General features: G+C 35.0%; 1 pseudogene; it reads right to left on the bottom strand.

The window, feature by feature from the left end:
• Positions 1-1,481: 1,481 nt before the first annotated feature.
• On the bottom strand, positions 1,482-7,303 carry LOC106378306 (annotated as a pseudogene).
• Positions 7,304-19,673: the final 12,370 nt, after the last annotated feature.

Raw genomic sequence — 19,673 nt, 5'->3', positions numbered from 1 at the left:
TTTATCTCAATTTTTTTAGAATGTTATAGTCTTCAATACTGAAAACCATTTGCCTCCTATTATTTTCTTGTTTCTGACTTCACAACGATTGTCTCCATTTTTTTTTGTTTGCTAGCATATTTGTTCAAAAGACCTTTTAAATTGTTATTTTTGTGTTCTCAAACAATTCCAGGTTTTAAGTTATTCCTAATTACAAATATTGAAATTGCAATTTCTGTTGCAACAATGATTTACGGCTGAAACTATCGGCTTTGTGTTTTAGCAAAAAAAAAAAAAACTATCGGCTTTGTGAAGATTAGTTCTCTAAATTCTTTTAGTAATATGATATGTAATGACTTAGGCTTGTACATATATTCTTTCTACTATGATGAAAATACATTTGAAATTTCACAAAAAAGGACATATTTTTTAAAAAAATCTTATGAAGAGCATATTTCATTAACATAATATCGTATTAGAACATTATTAGTATTGTTTAATATTTTTTTTTCCATTAACCACGGGATGGTGGGCTAGTGGTCTTGAGGTAGTTACCACAACCGATACGGATCCGAGTTCGAATACCCCATGTGGCCACGGAATGCTTTACGCCCACCCCAAGTTTAAAGTTAACGCGGCGTTGGTGCCGGGTCCTTGGGTAATGAGTATTAGTGCCGGCTGGTGCCGGGCTAGGGGGATTAGATGGTTGGCAATCGGAAACCACGTGCGGATTACGAGCCTTTGGGCAAACGGAAACCACGTGCGGATTACGGGTCGCATTTGAACCTCCTGTTTAAAAAAAAAAAAAATATTTTTTTTCCATTAGCCTATATGTAGATAATGACTTCCTTTTGTAGGGATTGGTGAGTTTCAGTTACATAACCGTTGGTGTAAGTCTTCCCGTAAGTCTTGTGGGATATTATTCTATTTCCTAAAATATAAATAATAACCAAACCAGACATTAACCTTTTTCTACAATCCAAGAGAGCAACTTGAACGACTGCCATGAGTATAGCGTTGACCATGAGACACATCCATAGAAGAAAACATATAGCATCACTAAGAGCACCTCCAATGGGATGTTCTATCCATTGGAGTCCTAAAAACACACATATATATATTATATGTGCATATATAATTATGGGGTTCAAATTGTGGAAAACCCAACCCAAAGTTTTTAAAAAAAAAAAATTTTAGAAACTTTGGGTTGGGTTTTTCGCAAAGTCATGGACCCACAATTACATATGCACATATAATATATACATATACGTACATATACATATATGTATTTTTTAGGACTCCAATGGATAAAACCTCCCATTAGAGGCGCTCTAATAGACTTCCAACCCACTGCCATGGCGGTTTAAAAAGACTTTTTTGCCGGCAAAAAAAAATGTAAAACACAATTACCGGAAAATCTTACTGATGGAAGACAATTGCCGGGCGTGGACCGCACCGGAGAAAAGGCCAACAATATTACAACGCCCACATTGACGTGCATATGCCAGAAACTTTTCTTCCTAAAGGAAGAAGACACCGTAAATGATCCAAAATAAACGTTATGTATATGCCCAACTGTCCAGTAAGAGCCCAGAAAAGAAAGGCAAACACTATTGAAATCATAGACATGATTGGCCATGGATGATAAACGAGAACCTTAGAAGATTGACGGAAGGAGAAGTTTAGTTGATATTTCATCATATGTCAAATTAGATGAAATATACGATATCAACAGAGATATGTGATGATTGTGGTAAGTAATTGATAAAGAAAAGAATCTGACAGGACTTGGAACCCCTATTTGCCAATAGAAATGTTGGCCTATTTCTACATATAATAACATGTCATATCTAATATTCAGAATTTACTTTGATTTGGTACCACTCTCGCGGCCTGCACCCAAACATTGTTTTACCCCTAGATGTCCAGTCAACCAAAGCCGCCAGAAAAGCAAAAAAAATCTGAAAAAAAGTTTGGTAATTGTTAGTGTTAATAGCCTCTCTCGGAGAGAACCAGTTTTTTCGAATCCGGTATCATTAAATTCCATTAATAATTTTTCTTCATGTTTATTCGTTTTACTAATTAGGAAATGGTAACCAAATTTCGATATTTTTTGTGTCAATTTCTTGTTTTTGTTTATCATATTCCGCTCAGTATGCAACTGTGAAAGAACTTTATTTCACAAGACAATAGATAAACAGTAGAAAAATAGAGATAGGTTCAAATGGATATAAAGAAAATAAATACAAATTACTCCAAAGGGAAATTCAAGCGGACATGCATCCAACACCGTAGCATGTGGTCGGGAAAACGAGAAACAAAGCACTACAAACGATTCCAACCATCAATGGAAAACTCTCCATAACTTGATCCATCTCTTTCTCTTTCCCTGGAAACAAGCAACCCGTGACTCTTCTATCCGAAAACGCAATCGCCATAAACACCAAAACGCTCATCATCGCATGAACAAAGTCGTTAACCCTCAACGTATACCTATCATCACTTACCGGAATCTCTGCCTCCGCGCGCAATCACATCACCGCCTCCGAACTCCGGGGGCGGCGGTTTCATGAAAACCGCGAGTCCACGCGGCGTCACGAAACCGTAATAGATGTTCCCATCGGATGCTTTGAAACTATCGGTGAAATGGAAGAAGAAACAAGACATTGCGCAAAGAAGCAAGAGGAGATGGATCATGAGCGTGTTGATTCCGTTACAGTCTCCGTCGCGGTAGATTGAAGGAAGAACCATTTCGAACATCAAGAGCGTCCCTGTTGGAAGAAAGTTTACGAGCATTGATGTCTTTGATACCGTTTTTGGACTCCTTGCGCCACCATGCGACGTTTTCGACCTCTTCCTCCTCCTGCGGCGGCTCCTACTGGGAGTGTAGGAAGTGACGAGATTGAGACGGGTTTTGGTGAGTGAGTCAGTGGTGGTGATGGTTTTTGCGGCGGAGTCGCCGTCGTGTAAACTCTGATCCCAACGCTTTCCTCTGTTTTCTCCATTTTCGTGTGAATCTCTGTTATTTTGTTTCTTTTTTTTTTTGTAAATCAATAGTTCTTTCCGTAAACCAAGCGCTTGTGTTCGAATGGCGCGAGGCGAGTTCGTTAGTCCTAAGGGCCGCGGGTTCGATCCTCCCCCTCAGATATGCCCAAGTGTTTGGCAGGCAATTGAGTATCTAATTCCCATAGTAACAAATGGGCTGCCTCGCATCGAAGGGTTAGTTCCATGAGATTCCCTCCAGGTTAATCAAAAAAAAAAAAAAAAAGTTCTTTCCGTAGTGTGGAATGATCTATGGGGTGAGATTTTATTTAAATATTTCGGCAGTTAGTGACGGTTATAGAGTTTTTATCCAACGGTTATGTAAAAAAAAATTCACTGGAAAAGCTGATAAGTTTATTTTCTTATCAAACGATCACCGAAAATATAACACAACAGATGACGACATCATTCAAAAATATATAAAGTTTTTTTTTTACGTCAATATGATTATATAAGTTACAACATTGAAATCATTCAAAAATATAGAACACAAATTATTATACAAATAGCTGGATGATGCATCTTGGTAAAAATGATTTACTCGCTAATAATAATAGTATCACTTTTTACCAAAAAAAGTAAAAAAAATAATAATAATATCGCTTTAGTCTAGATATATAGTATGATTCTTTTGTTTTTCTTTAATTTATGGGTTTTTTTTTCGTACTCCATTGCATCCTTTATAAAATAAAACACAAGTCACACGACCAACAAAAATTCTGCAACATGGAATAAAATTAAATATTTATAAAAAAAAATTCTAAAAGCAGAAAAACACAAAAAAAAATAAATGCCCTACATAAATCGTTAATATTTAGAGTTTCTAATATTTATCCCACTACTTCATGATCACAAACACGAATTCAAAACTGTTACTTTTCCTGTGGAGGAAGTTTAATTCACGAAGCTATAAATTCATGTCTATTTGCCTTCAATGTAATTTCCTATAATTTTGCAATGGTTCCACTTACTCTTCCTGTAATAAAGTTACGCTATCAAACTCCTATGTGCAGTTTTGCTTCATTGTAACCTGTTAAGGGTGAAGAAATTTCGAGAAACAATGGATATGGTGGTTGGTGGATCTAAGTTGATGGAGATTCTACCAGTTCAAAGAAACTTCACTTTAAGATCTGGCAGAAAATGAAAAAGACGGAGAAGGAAGATAGAAAGCAGACGTAGACATGGTACATGGTACAGTAGCAGTAACGATTTTGATACTTTTTTCTCTATAGATTAATGTTTCAAATATTGAGTGAGAAAGTTGGTTTTGATAAGGTTATAGGAACTTCAAGGGTTGAAAAGATGCAATGCCAGTATTGCCATCGAAACATTGATCAAATTTCAAGAGAGAAGTAACAGAGGTACATATTAGCTACATGTATGTATTTTTTTTTTATCAAAAGCTACATGTATGTATTTCTGCAAATTAGTGTTCGATTATTCATTAATACATATAATTCTGTAACTATGCTTTCACATCACCATCTCAGTACGAGTATTAACTAGATGTTAGATGCTTTGGTGATGAGTATGTGAGTTTATCCGTTATGTCATATATAACTAAAAGATAGCATACACTAAGTACTAACTATCCTCTGTTCTTAAAATAAAGAGTCTGATAACTTCCACTTTTACGTACTGATATTTATCTCTTGATTTGCTTTCGTAAAATTGTGTCTCTGTTACATAATATTTTACTGTTTTTGGATTTTAAATATTGTTTTTGTTTGCAATTGGAATACTAAATCTAATAAGAAAAATAAACCATAAGTTACAGGTTAAGAACTAAGAAAAACATGTTAAGAGTTAACTAGAAAAGGAAGAACAAGACATAATACATAAAACTTAACAATTTACCAAAAAAAAAAGAAGAACAAGACATAAAAAGTGAAAAGTTTCGAACTAATATATTATTCGTGAGCTAATTAAGATCAATGTAAAATTTAAAACAAAGCTAACTGAATTTTATATGTTTGTAGTTATTTATGATAAATATGTTTATGGTTTATTTAAGTATATACTCATCTCTTTCTGATAAACTTTTAAAAAGATTATAGATAATTTTATTTTAAATATACAAAAAATTAAGAATTTTTTCCCGTACGTAGTACGGGACCGAGCACTAGTATGCTACTAATCCTGGAAAATGACATTTTGATATTCTTGAAAGTATCATAAATTTAGCTTAATCCTGATACAATTCATTAGCACCATCTCCCCCACAAAATCACCATTGCTAATCTTCTTCTGAACATTCCCATGCATCGGATAATTTCATTCAAAGAATCCCCTAAAAAATATTTGTGAAATGATTTATATATGTGTTATTACCGCAGAAAAAAGATATAATATGACTTTTGAAAAATTTGACATGACATTAATCGTAGGTTGCATAGAAGTTTCATCAGACATTCGCTTCCAACTTCGGGACTAGAATCGGAATCGAAACTTTATGGAAGTTTACGGAATTTCGCATCCAAACGCTTCTAAAATATACTATTTAAAAACCCGTTGGAAGCTTATGATTCCGTTTGAAAGCTCAAGATTTAAAAATCCGCTGGAAGCTTATGATTCCGTTTGGAAGCTTATAATTCCATTTTAAAAAGAAACACAATACAATAAATAAATAAATAAAATCTAAAATTTAATAATATTAAAATAAATAGAATAGAAATATGCAAAATTAAAAATAATACTAAGAATTATCTTTATGCACCCACTTTTTATTAGAGATATAAAATATTTATTTAAATATATTATGTCAGTTATTTATAAAATACTAAAAATAATTAGCTGGATAGTATTTAAATATACTGGGCCAGTTATTTATGAAATATTAAAATAATTAATTGGATAGCAATTTTCATAAACTTAATTTATTTCTATTTTCAGCAGTATAATATGAAATCACTTAAAATTATTATAAATGAATAAATTCCTTATTTTAATTTGAATTATATAATTTTTTTGTCATAAATTAAATTTTCTCATATTTTAATATATATTTATGTATGGATATACGCTTCCAACACATATCTGCTTCTTTTTTTTTTTAAATCTCGCTTATACTCTTTCATACGGTTCCACCGTGATTATATGTAACATAGCATTAATCTAATTGTAACATGTACAATTTTCTTTACAATTTTATTTTATTTTTGGGTAAAACTTTTAAATATGGTAATGACTGTTAACTCCAATGTCACCGTTAATGTAAATTTCCTATATAAATATTTACTTTTTGACTAGACTATTAAATTATATCAATAACTAATAACTCATATATCACCATTAAATTAATATATATATATATATATCAGATTAAAAAATAAGTTAAATATAACTGCACAAAACTAGAGAAACATTAATAAAAACACTAATAAATAATTTAGAGTTTTTTATAAGCTAAACACCAACTTATATATCAATATTTTATAAGCTAAAATCAACGTATATATCATATTTTTTATAAATACAGTAGAAACTCAAATTAATACTCGATAAATGAATAAATACGGTAAATTAATAAATTTCTTCGATTTCAAGTTGAGCCAGTTAAAAACATGACACAAGTCGATAAGATAATAAGATAATATATTTTTTTGAACTATGTAAATTTGTGGTCCACATTAAAATCAGAAATTAATAATTTTTATATATAGTTTATATATGTACAGACAAAACATTTTATTGTTTATTTTATATTCACAATGTAGCTCATCTTTATTATTTTATTAACACTTCAATATATTATCTAAAATATTTAGATAAGTTATATCTAAAACAATATTTGAATTTTATGAAGTATATTTCATATACACTAAATAATATAATAAAAAAATATTTAAGTTGATCTTCTAAAATTTAGTTAATGTATATACGTAAAATCTAAGAAAATAAAGTTTTTATAAATAAAATACCATAGTCCCAACATTAATAATTTATAGAGTTTTAACCGTTTATAAATTTACCAAAATAGTTATAAGTGTGCATCAACAAATACAAACACACAAAAAACACTAATAGAATATTTTAAAAGATTAATTGTAAGTAATCAACAAATACAAAACTAAAATAACAATGTATAATTTTGATAGCTAAATGATTTAAAGTTTATTTAAATGTATTGGTTGATTTGGTTAATCAACAAGTTTATTTTCCCAGTTTAATGTATTTTAAATAAAACAAAAAATCCAAAAATTAATAAAAACTATATGTTTAAATATAGATATATTCAAAACTCAGCTATCCCATCCAATTAGAGCACCAAACGTCCTTTAACTTTTTCATGTAGACACAACAATCATATATAAGGACTTCTGATGTAGTCCAACTTGATCTTATTGATGTTAAGCTTATTCTACCACTGTCTTGGAGATTGTTTAAGTTCATAAAGCGACTTCTTGAGCTTTCAGACATGCTATTCTTTCCCGTGAACTTGGAAAAAATCTGGCTGAGTCATGTGTATCCTCTGCAAAATCTCCATGAAGAAACACACTCTTCTGATAAAGTTGCTCAAGCTCTAAGTGATGACATACTACCAGCTCCAGCAACACTCTCTTGAAAGTATGTCTAACCACTAGTGAGAATATCTCATTGTAGTCTACTCCTATCTCTGACTGAAACCTTGCAATAATCCGAGCTTTATACTTAACTTTTTTTTACGCTGATGCTCTGTCCTTAATTTTGAAGACCCGCTTGCAAGTAACAAGCTTTCTCCCTGATGGTAATGTGATCAGATCCATGTATGATTCTTCTCATGAGGCTCTATCTTATCTCCCATTACAGTATGACATTTCTCATACCTGGGACTAAAAAAATATTCCATGTATGGTTTATACGTACCCACTTTGAAATGAATTTCCCTAATAGATCTCTAGATAAATATAACATATTTGATAATCCTTGTAAAAGCGACTCCAAAGACTCAAGCTTTACAAGGTTTGTGGATTGAATGGTGACACATGAGATATGACTCTTCTCTTGATCATCTTATTTTTTTGTTTACTTATTTCTCATAATCATAACATAATTACGAGATATTGACCTAAACAATGTACGTATAAGAATATATAAATTATTAAACTAATTTTTTAGAACAGAAAATAAAAAATAAAAAAGTGTGGAAATGACTTTCAAAATGTGGAGTCTTTATTTTGGTTAATTCTTTTTTCAAACATGGAGTCTTTATTTAAAATATTTTAGTTGAAAGTATGTTGGAGTGAATGCAACCCATTAGTGTTGCACAACTGAAAATAGATTAAGGTTTTCTCTAAAAATTAAATATATATCACATTACTGAGGAAAAAAAATCAGTATAATAAGAAAAACATAAAAAAAAACCAGAACAACTTGTAGATGTGGAATTGACATCTCTACTGCTAAGGGTGTTAAAATAGGTAAACCAACCGAAACCAAACTATAACTAAACTGTTTTGGCTTATATATATATGAGGTATGGATTAATCCAACATATTGGATCAATCCATAACTCATTTAAGCTAATGAATTAATAGGTTTAATGGTTAACTCATAAATAATAATTTTATAATTTAAATGATTATTATGTAAAAAAATATTATTATTGGTTAAACATAAAAATATTGTTTAGATTTTAGGAAAACACGGTTTTATGTTTTGATAGAAAAACAAAATTTTGATATTTGGTGGAAAAACCTTAATCGATCATTCTTCAATAATCACCCGAGATCAACCCGATATTTTCGGGACAACACATTGATCGACCGATTCACTAAGCTTGATCGACCGATGTCAGACCAAGTGCCCAGTCTCAACACTTAGTATTACCTTTATTTCCGATTCTTGCATCGCTTAAAAACATATCGTGTGGGGGAACTTTGAAAAAAAGTTGATATATCATTAAATATAGAAAAAATTACTAGGATGTTATAGAAAAATTGGTTTATTATTAGAGTGTTATACATCTTTTAAAAATTACTACAATGTTTGGATACCCCTAGTAAATGACAATAAGAGCATTTGGTTAGTTTTTTTTTAATTAAAATTATTTTTAAACATTCAATCCACATCACTAATTAAGTATCCACATCATCAATAGAAAGCAATCAACCATATCTTTAATTACATAATGTTGAAAAAAAAACACAACAACACAGCACAACTTCATCGAAGAACTAAAAGAACCCTAACGCCTCTTCCCTGAAATCGTCATCGACATTGTGTTTACTCCCTCTTCCTCGAACTAACTCTCTGTCTTGTCTTCTCCGATATCGGCTTCCCCGAAATCGTCGTCTCCAATCGTTTCTACGAAATATTTTTCGCTGCAATCTCCCGAAATCATCTTCTCTGCTGCGTTTTTCGAGTTTGTGGCTGAGTTTTAATTTATGTTGCGGCTGAGTTACTTTTCTTTTATGGCTGGTTTATATATGCAGTTGTGGCTGAGTTACTTCCCGCCAATCTCCGAAAACCTAGCTATAAGAAGTGTGCATTCCGAGGAGAAAAGACAAATACATTCCAAAAACACCCAAATTGGAAATTGTGGGATGTATTTAATTAAGTTTGTATGTGATTTCATACCCATATTTGGATAATCTATTTTTTCTTCAGATCTGAGTGAAAGAGAAAATTGAACAAAAAGAGAATGAAGGAGACGAAAAGAAGTGACAGATTCAACAGAGACGACACAGAGGAGTTCATTGAAGCTTGGATACATAGACGAGTTATCACCGGAATGGTGCAGAAAACCTGTATTTTTGGTTTTCTATGTAAAAACATAACTTGCCCATGTATTTTGTATTTGATTTATGCTATGTTTACACTACTCAGCCGTGTCGTTTATATATCTCAGCCGTGTCGTTTACATAACTCAGCCATACCTCAAACATACCCTAAAATCAGAAAATGTTTAGATAACTCAGTCCTATCGTTTAGATAATTCAGCTCTATCGTTTATATAAATCAGCAATACCTCAAACATACCCTAAAATCGAAAAACTGAATTCAAGTACTTTAAGAAGTTATATTGAAGATCATCTTACCAATATCAAGTGAATATAAATCAACTGAATGTGTATAATTTCTTGAAGTTGATTCTTTAACTTGATCTTGAGATATATGTTATCTTACAATCACTTATACAATTCTTACTTACAAGACTCTAACTTTAATATTTTCTTAAATCTAAACCTCAAATCCTAAACTATAGAATTATAAAGTTATAAAAATTATAAAGTTTATCTTTAAACATTAAATCTGATATATTTTTATTATTTAAAGTATAAGGTTTAAGTTTATAGTTTAGAGTTAAACTCAAATTTTAATCATTTTTAAAAATAATCTTTAATTTAAAATTCCATTTTAAATTTTGATTTAAACCCGTAACTATATATTCTTTAAATTTAAGCAATTTTAAAAACAAATTGAAAAGAACTAAAATTGAAATTTATATTGCTTTTTTCATGACCATTGATTGATTTTAGTCTAAGGGTTCAATATTTTCAATATAAAATTATAATATTTAATAATATTTTCAAATTTAAACTACAAAATATTAAATATAAAATTATTAAGTTAAATATTTTCAAAACATTATCTCAAACCATATCTATTTCGAACATTTAACCTTAAACAACATGTTTTGACCTATACCATAAAACATTAAACTTCAAACTTTAAACAAAATTTAATTAATCATATACCATAAATTCTAACTACAAATTTTAAAACTCTAATATTTTTGTTATTTAAAAATATAATCTTAAATGTTAAATCGAAACCCAAAACACTATATACCAAACCCTAAACTCACTCAATTATATACCCTAAACTTAAAACTTCATATTTAAACCACACATCAAAAAATCAACATAATAAAATCCAATTTTTAAAATTTAAAACTTTATCAAAAATACAGTTTAATATAAAATATAATTTTAACCATCAAAATTAAAACATTAATCATTGATTGTTTTAATCTAAGGGCTACATATCCATCTTGGGGTTATCTTCTAACTTTTTTCTCATTAGTTAGTTTTTTTAGTACAAGGATTACAATTCTTGACCATTGATTAGTTTTGATCTAATGGTCTAAAATGCTTTTTTCTTCACTTTCTCTCTTCTACTTGACATCTCTCTCTCCTCTTTTCTTTCCTTCGAGAGTTCTTCACAGTCCCAGATCTTCTTCATCTCTCTCACTTTCTGTCTTGTAAACAAGAGAGATTCATACATCATCATTCATTTCTTATGCCTTAGTATATTTGGTTTGTAAATCTTAGAAGTGAGAGAAGAAGTAACGTCAAAGAAGAAAAGAAGAATGCTAGAGAAGAAGAAAAAGTGTCGAAGAAGACTGGTCTTCGCTGTCGTCACGGATATTGAGCTCGTCGTCGCCATCTATACTCGCCAACGTCATCCTTGTTGCCGTTTCTCAGATCCATCTTCGCCGGTCTCCGTATTCACCGTAGTCGCCACCACCACCGTTTGTCACCACACTGGTCACCTCTCTCTCTTTCAATCTCTCTCGCTCTTTCTCTGTGTTTTGAATTTGTTCTTGTTACTGGAAGGTGGACAAGGCAGAGGAGCTTGGTGGTGGAGGAGGTAACAAAACCGTTGTGTGACTTGAAGACATTGGAGCTCTCGTGGTAACGGGACTGAGGCGGCGAAGGAAGAAGACAATATTGACCTTGCAGCCTCGTGATGTGGAAGAAACACACGGTGATTTAATTAGGTTTAGATTTTGTTGATGACGGCTGTAAGCTTTTTTGTTTCTAGGTTTTAGATTAGGGTTGGCTTAGAATTAAACTCAGCCGTAACGTATGCATAACTCAGCTGTAAAGTATGCATAATTCAACTGTAATGTATCTGAATGGTATAAGTCAACCGTAACGTTCCTATAAGTCAGCCCTATTAGTCAGCCGTCAAGTGTAATTTTTTTTCCCGACGTTTCAGATTTTGGGCGGGAACAAAATCATTCCTTCAACTCTAAAATCGTCTCCGCAAGCTGTAATCTGATTATAACTCAGCCGTAACGTATGCATAACTCAGCCGTAAAGTATGCATAACTCAGCCGTAACGTATCTGAATAGTATAAGCCAGCCGTAACGTTCCTATAACTCAGTCATCGAGTGTAATTTGTTTCGCGACGTTTCATATTTTGGGCGGGAACAAAATCATTCCTTCAACTCTGAACACAATATAAACCTTTAATCTTTTCTTAAATTTGAACCTCAAACCCTAAACTATAAAACTATAATGTTTATCTTTTGAACATAATATTAAAACTTTAATATTTTCGTAAATTTGAACTTCAAACCCTAAACTATTGAATTATAAAGTTATAAAAAATTATAAACTCAGTCGTAACGTATGCATAATTCAGCCATAATGTATGTGTTGGAGACTCACTGTATGAACTAAAGTTATCATATTCAGATGACGCACCATCTGAGTCATCAAACATATAAAATCAGCTTTCAAATTCATCATCTTCTTCGTCTTCTCTCCTTTTCTTACTTTTTTGTTCAACTCTCTCCTTTTCTTACAATTTACAGGACTTAGCTTCTTCATCTCTCTCTTTGAGTCTTTCTTCTTCTGCGAGATGATGAATCCAATGAGAGAGGGAGCATTCTTGCAGGATGTCGGACCGCCATACATGACACTGGAGGAGAGAAAGCTTCTCTTTAACCGATCATCATCGAAAACAACGACGACTGCAATAGATCTGTCTCAGATTTTCAATTTTTTCAAATCTATGTTTATAGACCTAGTTGCGGAAACAATAATTACCAGATCCATAAGATCTCAGAGAAAGATGAAGAATAAGAGGAAGAAGATAGATAAAAAAAAAAAAAAGAAGAATAAAGATAACATAGACCCTTATTTTACTGTTGTAACATTAGACTAGTGATGACATGGCAAATCCGAGTTGATGACATGGCGAATGACATGAAAAATCGGTTAGTCAGCCACCAAACGAATATATAACTCAACATAAATAAATCAGCCCTCATGTACAATGTAAGTCAGCCGAAATGTGAATATTATTTCAGTAATTAATCTTTTACTAATAAATCAGCCGTAATTAGGATGCAAAATCATAAGTCAGCCGTATCATCAAATAAATCAGCCGTCAAACGAATACTAAAATGTAAGTCACTCACAAAACGTAAGTCACTCTCACTTGGGCTTCATAACTTGATGAGGTCCAGAGAGAAGTTGTATCGCTTGATCTTCATCTAAGATATCAATTTTAATGCTGGCAAGATCCGCTACTAGCTTTAGGAATGAGTCAAAATTCTCCTCCATTGCCTTGTCTTCCTCCATTCTGAAGCATGAGAACTTCTTCTTCAGGTATATTCGATTTGGCAATGACTTCGTTTGGTAGTCCCTCTCCAGTGCCTTCCACATTCCAAGAGCCATCATCTCATTCATGATCTTTCTCAAGATCACATCACTTAGGCACGTACTGAACAAGCTTCTGACGCGTAAGTCTTTTTCAGCTTTCTTGAGATCCTTCTTGACCTCTTCACCTTCCTCTAGCTTTCCTTCTTCAGTCTTGAATTCAATTTCCTCAGTCAAGACTGATAGTAGTCCTTGTATCTCCAGCTGCGCCATCATCTTGAATTTCCAGAGTCCGAAATCTCCTTTTCCGTCGAACTTTACCACCTCGAACTTCCCTGGAGTTGGCTCCATACCGCCGTGGCTGAGCTCCTCTGATGTTACTTCCTTACTGATTCTTTATCTGTGGAGTCTCAATGAACTGATCTTCCCTCTAGATCTTTCTTCTATAGAACAGAACCGTTCTATAACCTCCCTTCCTGATCTACGCCTCCGATCCTTCTTCTTGCTCTAGCCGAGCTTTGATACCAATTGTAGAAGAATCTATACTCGATCTAACCACATTTGACTCTATATCTCACTCGTATTGATCTATCTCGTCTGTGTAAAGGTTCGCGACTCCGAGACACAATCGATCTATCGCAACAACTAAAAGAAAACAGAGTAACGAGACGAGCAAGCTTTTAGAGTTCCCTGTCATTGACGAGGTACATCTCCTTCAGGGTCGGGACCTAGTAATTCACTATTTCAGTGTTTACAGAAGTTCTTGAGAGTACAACAATGGCGATCGCCTTATCTCTCTCTCTCCTTTTGATCTCGTTTCAGGATAAGAAGATAAAGACGATGGTTGTTGATGCCGTTATATGAGCTGTGATTCCATGCGACGCACCCAACTCACAAAACGTAAGTCACTCTCACTTGGGCTTCATAACTTGATGTGGCCCATTCGTGACTTTCTTTCTGCTGTCTTGATTTCACTAGGTGTTGGGCTTCTTTATCGAACCTGGCCCAAGTCAGCTCATCACACACCACTTCTCACAATCCTGAAGATTCTGCATCCATCATTTCTATTAAGGATCAATCATCATATTGATTGATTTAAGAATCATTGTGTATATGGTCATAATATATTCTCTCATTTAATGTATAGGAAATACCCTAGCATAGCTCCCTGTATATATCTCTTATGTGTAAGCTCTTGTCAATACACGATTCATTCCACATTTACATGGTATCAAGAGCAATCGATCAAACACAAACTCTCTTTTCTTGAATTTTTCATCTCCTTTTTATCATGGATACCGCTGCTAATGGTAATATTCCGGTTTTTATTGACACTACCACCCCAAACACAAAAAGCCTCCTCACCATTAACATGTCAAATGTTACAAAGCTTGCCTCAGCCAACTATCTCATGTGGAGCCTTCAAATCCACGCTCTCCTGGATGGATATAACCTTGTCGGTAATCTGGACGGGTCTATTGCTGTTCCGCCACCAACACTGACTACCGATGATCAGATCTCCGTAAACCCGGAGTTCACCATTTGGAAACGTCAAGATAGGCTGATCTACAGCTCTCATTGGAGCGATCTCACCTTCCCTTCAGCCACTAGTCTCTCGAGCAACAACAACACAAGAAGCTTGGGTCACGCTCGCCTCCACCTATGTGAAACGAAGTCGTGGACACATCAAGCAATTGAAAACTCAGCTCAAAATTTGGAAAAAGGAAACTAAGACGATTGATGTTTACTTACAAGGTATAACAACACGTCTTGATCAACTCGCCATCCTTCGTAAGCCAGTGGATCATGAAGATCAAATAGATCTCATACTAGAAGGTCTGACAGAAGACTACAAGCATGTGGTTGATCAAGCTGAAGGTCGCGATGTGCCTCCTTCCATCACTGAGCTTCACGAAAGGCTCCTCAATCATGAAGCCAAGCTGCTTAACTCCGGTGAGGCGCTTCTACCAAATGGACCTGTCACAGTCAACGTTGTTCAACAAAGAAACAACCACACAAGCAATAGGAACTTCAATAAGCAGAAGAACAACTATCAAGGGTCTCAACAGTCAACCACCCAGCAATGGAACAACTCTCAGCAGACAAACCGTTATGACAACAAGGGACAGAGACCATACCTTGGTCGTTGTCAGATTTGTGGTGTGCAAGTCCATAGCGCCAAGAGATGTCCGCAACTGCAGAACTTCCAAGTTGGGACTCAACAACAGCAGATGACTCCGTTTACACCATGGAATCCGAGAGCTAACTACACGGTAGCTAATCCCTACAAAGCCCACAGATGGTTGATGGATAGTGGAGCCACACACCACATCACTTCTGATCTTGATGCTCTCTCGCTTCATCAACCCTACCGCGGCCACAATGATGTGATGGTTGCAGATGGATCCACGGTCCCCATTCATCAAACTGGTTTCAAATCCCTCTCAACTCTCTCTCGTCCTTTAGCATTGCAGAACGTTCTAATTGTACCTAACATACACAAGAATCCCATATCAGTATACAGACTGTGTAATGCTAATAGAGTTTCTGTGGAATTCTTTCCACAATCCTTTCAGTTGAAGGATCTGACAATGGGGGATCAGTTGCAATCAGGCAAGGCTAAAAACGAGTTATACGAGTGGCCCATGAAAGTACCTCAAGCGAATGCAACTACTACCTACCCAAGTTCTAAGACTACATTATCCTCATAGCACTCAAGACTAGGACATCCATCCTCCTCTATTTTAAACTCTATGGTTTCAACTTTTTCTCTACCTATTTCTCTACCATCACAAAAACAGTTTTCTTGCAATGATTGCTATATTAATAAGAGCCACAAACTCCCTTTTTCTCAGTCAACAATTGTCTCTACAATACCTTTCAAATACTTATACTCTGATGTGTGGACATCCCATATTCTTTCTTCTGATCACTACAAATACTGCTTAGTGATCATAGATCATTTCACACGTTATTCTTGGATATTCCCTCTCAAACTGAAATCACAAGTTAAAGATACTATCATTGCTTTCACAAACTTAGTTGAAAACCATTTTGAGACAAGGAATACCTTCTATTCTGACAATGGAGGAGAATTTATGGTGCTCAAGCAGTTCTTCCAATCAAAAGGAATATCTCACTTCACCTCTCCTCCACACACGCCGAAACACAACGGCATCTCCGAACGCAAGCACCGACATATAGTTGAGACTGGAATGTCTCTTCTCTCCAAAGCGTCGGTTCTGAAGAAGTTCTGGCCGTTTGCGTTTGCGGTGGCAGTGTATCTCATTAATAGGATGCTGACACCTCTTTTATCCATGAAGTCTCCCTTCTCCAAGCTCTTTGGTAAATCACCAAACTATCTGAAGCTCAGGACTTTTGGATGCGTGTGTTACCCATGGCTAAAACCTTACACACGCCATAAACTTCAAGACTGGTCAGTCAAATGCGCTTTCTTTGGATACTCAGCCACCCAGAGTGCCTACTTCTGCTATGACATAGAGGACGCTTGCCTGTATGTTTCTCGTCACGTTCAATTTGACGAACGTGACAACCCCACCCACACTAAACCCACAAAATACCCACCAAACAAATCCCAATCAAACTTTGCAGCCCATTCCCAAAACACAAAATCTTATGCCTGACCCATCTTCATCATCTTCTTCTTCTCTGCCCAATCCAAACCCGGCCCAAAACCAAAATAATACTCACTCAATGTCAACCCGAGCCAAAACCGGAGTAACTAAACCAAATACCAAATATCTCTATTCCGTAAACCTAACCAAACAAATCGAACCCAGAACCATCAATCAAGCACTCAATTAAAAGAAATGGCGTAAGGATGCGACCGAAGAATTTAATGCTCAAATCAAAAATCGCTGTTGGGATCTTGTTCCTCGGCCTCCTCCTCATGTCACCATTGTTGGCACACGTTGGATATTCACTACAAAGTACAATCTCGATGGCACCGAACGCAGACCCAAGGGACGGCTCGTAGCAAAAGGATACAATCAGCGCCAAGGCTTGGACTATACGGAGACTTTCAGTCCGCTAATCAAATCTACAACAATTCGAATTGTTTTGGGTGTTGCTGTGGACTGCAATTGGTCGATCCACCAATTAGATGTCAACAACGCATTTCTACAGGGCACTCTAACGGATGAAGTGTATATGGAACAACCACAGGGCACTCTAACGGATGAAGTGTATATGGAACAACCACAGGGCTTCGTTGATGCAGACAGACCTCACCATGTTTGCAGACTTCGGGAAGCAATCTATGGCCTCAAACAGGCGCCTAGGGCGTGGTACATTGAACTAAAAACTTTTCTCATCGGCTCTGGTTTCTGTAACTCCGCTTCCGACACCTCATTATTCATTCTCAAGAAGGGACAGTCAGTCGTCTACATCTTGGTATATGTTGACGATATTCTGGTCACTGGCAATGACTCGGCTCTTGTCACACAAACTCTCAATGCTCTCGCTTCTCGCTTCTCAGTTAAGGATGACGAAGAACTTCATTATTTCCTCGGCATTGAGGCACATCGGGGAACTGCAGGACTACATCTTTCTCAGAAGAGGTACATTCTCGACTTACTTGATCGGACGAAGATGATGGGTTCTAAACCTGTTGCGACCCCGATGGCAACATCTCCGAAGCTCTCTCTTCACACGGGCATCAGGTTGTCTGACCCGGCTGAATATAGAAGTGTGGTTGGTAGCTTGCAATATTTAGCGTTCACACGACCAGGTATATCCTTCTTGGTTAACAGGTTGTCTCAGTTCATGCACTCCTCGACGATGGATCATTGGAATGCAGTCAGACGAGTTCTTCGTTACTTAGCGGGCACATGTGATCATGGGATATTTTTAAAACGTGGCAACTCAGTACATCTCCATGCATTCTCCGATGCTGACTGGGCTGGTGACGCTGATGATTATGTCTCCACAAATGGCTATGTCGTGTACATTCACTACAGGAAATGTGAGTATTAATAGCAGAATATGATAGCATTTTTTTCGATTGTGCTATGGTTGACATACCTCTTACTTTTAGATAGCGTTTGCAAAAATGTGTCGGTGGATTAACAGATGGTCTTTTAGCTACTGAGTATGGGGCTTCTCTCTTTTCACTAATGTCTTACTTTCTGGCTTAGATTGTACGCTGTTTGATTGATGAAGCATTCACAAATTGTTTTTTTCAGCTACTTGGAGCCTCTGGTTTCAGAGTTCGATGGAGATTGTTGAGTTGGATATGGCTTCTAGAGCCAATGATAACAATGATCCATATTGTGTGGTCGTCGGAGTGTGTTGTAGGAAACTGGTTCTGTTCTTAGTAGTGTGTGTGTGATGTGTGACGTTGAGAAGACAAAGATTGCAGTTTGATCCATTGTGTCACTTTGTTACATCTGAAATCTTCGTTGGAAATTTGTTCTGTTCTTAGTTAGTAGTGTGTGTGTTGTGCTATGTTGAGAAGACAAAGTTTGCAGTTTGGTCCACTATGTCTCTTCATTGCATCTGAACTGGTTATGTTCTTAGTTAGTTGTGTGTGTGATGTGTTATGCTGAGAAGACAAAGTTTGTAGTTTGGTCCAGTGTGGTCTTCCTTCATCAATCTTGAACCGGATAAGTCTTTCATAACCGGTCTTGCTTATCTCTCTTTTTGTTCTGTGATCTTTTTTTGACAGTGTGCTGGAAACTCTATACTCTGTTCTTGACTTTCAAAATTTACTGTGGTGTTGATAGCATTATTTTATGAGCTGTGAAGAGTTCCAGATTCTTCTGGTTGATGAAAGATATCCAGATTATATCACATTGCATCGCTTGGCTAGGTATAAGAAGTGGAGACTATGTCAGCAATGCGTTTAATGATCGAGCTTGGCGGTGCAAGATTGCCTTCCGGATACTGTGGCGTTCTTGGATTCCAACTCTTCCCATGGGACTATTTCAAACAAAGGGATCATGCCAGTTTCTTATAGTCTTGACTTTTGACTCTGTTAATATGGATACATATACGTGTGTGAGGTAAACAAAGGGGTCATACCAGTATCTTGTAGTCTTGACAATTTACAAGCACTATGATTCATGTGACAATTTGCATCATCCACTACTTGACTAAGGCATTATGTACTAATTTAGAGGTTGTGTTTAAAGTTCAGGGTTTAAACCATAACTTAAATTATTGTTTATATTTATAAAGTACCTATTAAATTTCAATCTATAAAAAATTGTTTGTTTGTATAATTTTAATCTTAAACCTAAACTCAAAATTTTATCATTTTAAAATCTAATCTCAAATTTAAAATCAAAATCTCAAAAACTAAATTTTAAATCTAC

The sequence above is a fragment of the Brassica napus genome, chromosome C4 (genome assembly GCF_020379485.1).
Source record: "Brassica napus cultivar Da-Ae chromosome C4, Da-Ae, whole genome shotgun sequence".
Lineage (NCBI taxonomy): Eukaryota > Viridiplantae > Streptophyta > Magnoliopsida > Brassicales > Brassicaceae > Brassica > Brassica napus.
Note: the sequence above shows the minus strand (reverse complement) of the source record. Positions and strands in the feature narration are given on the sequence as shown.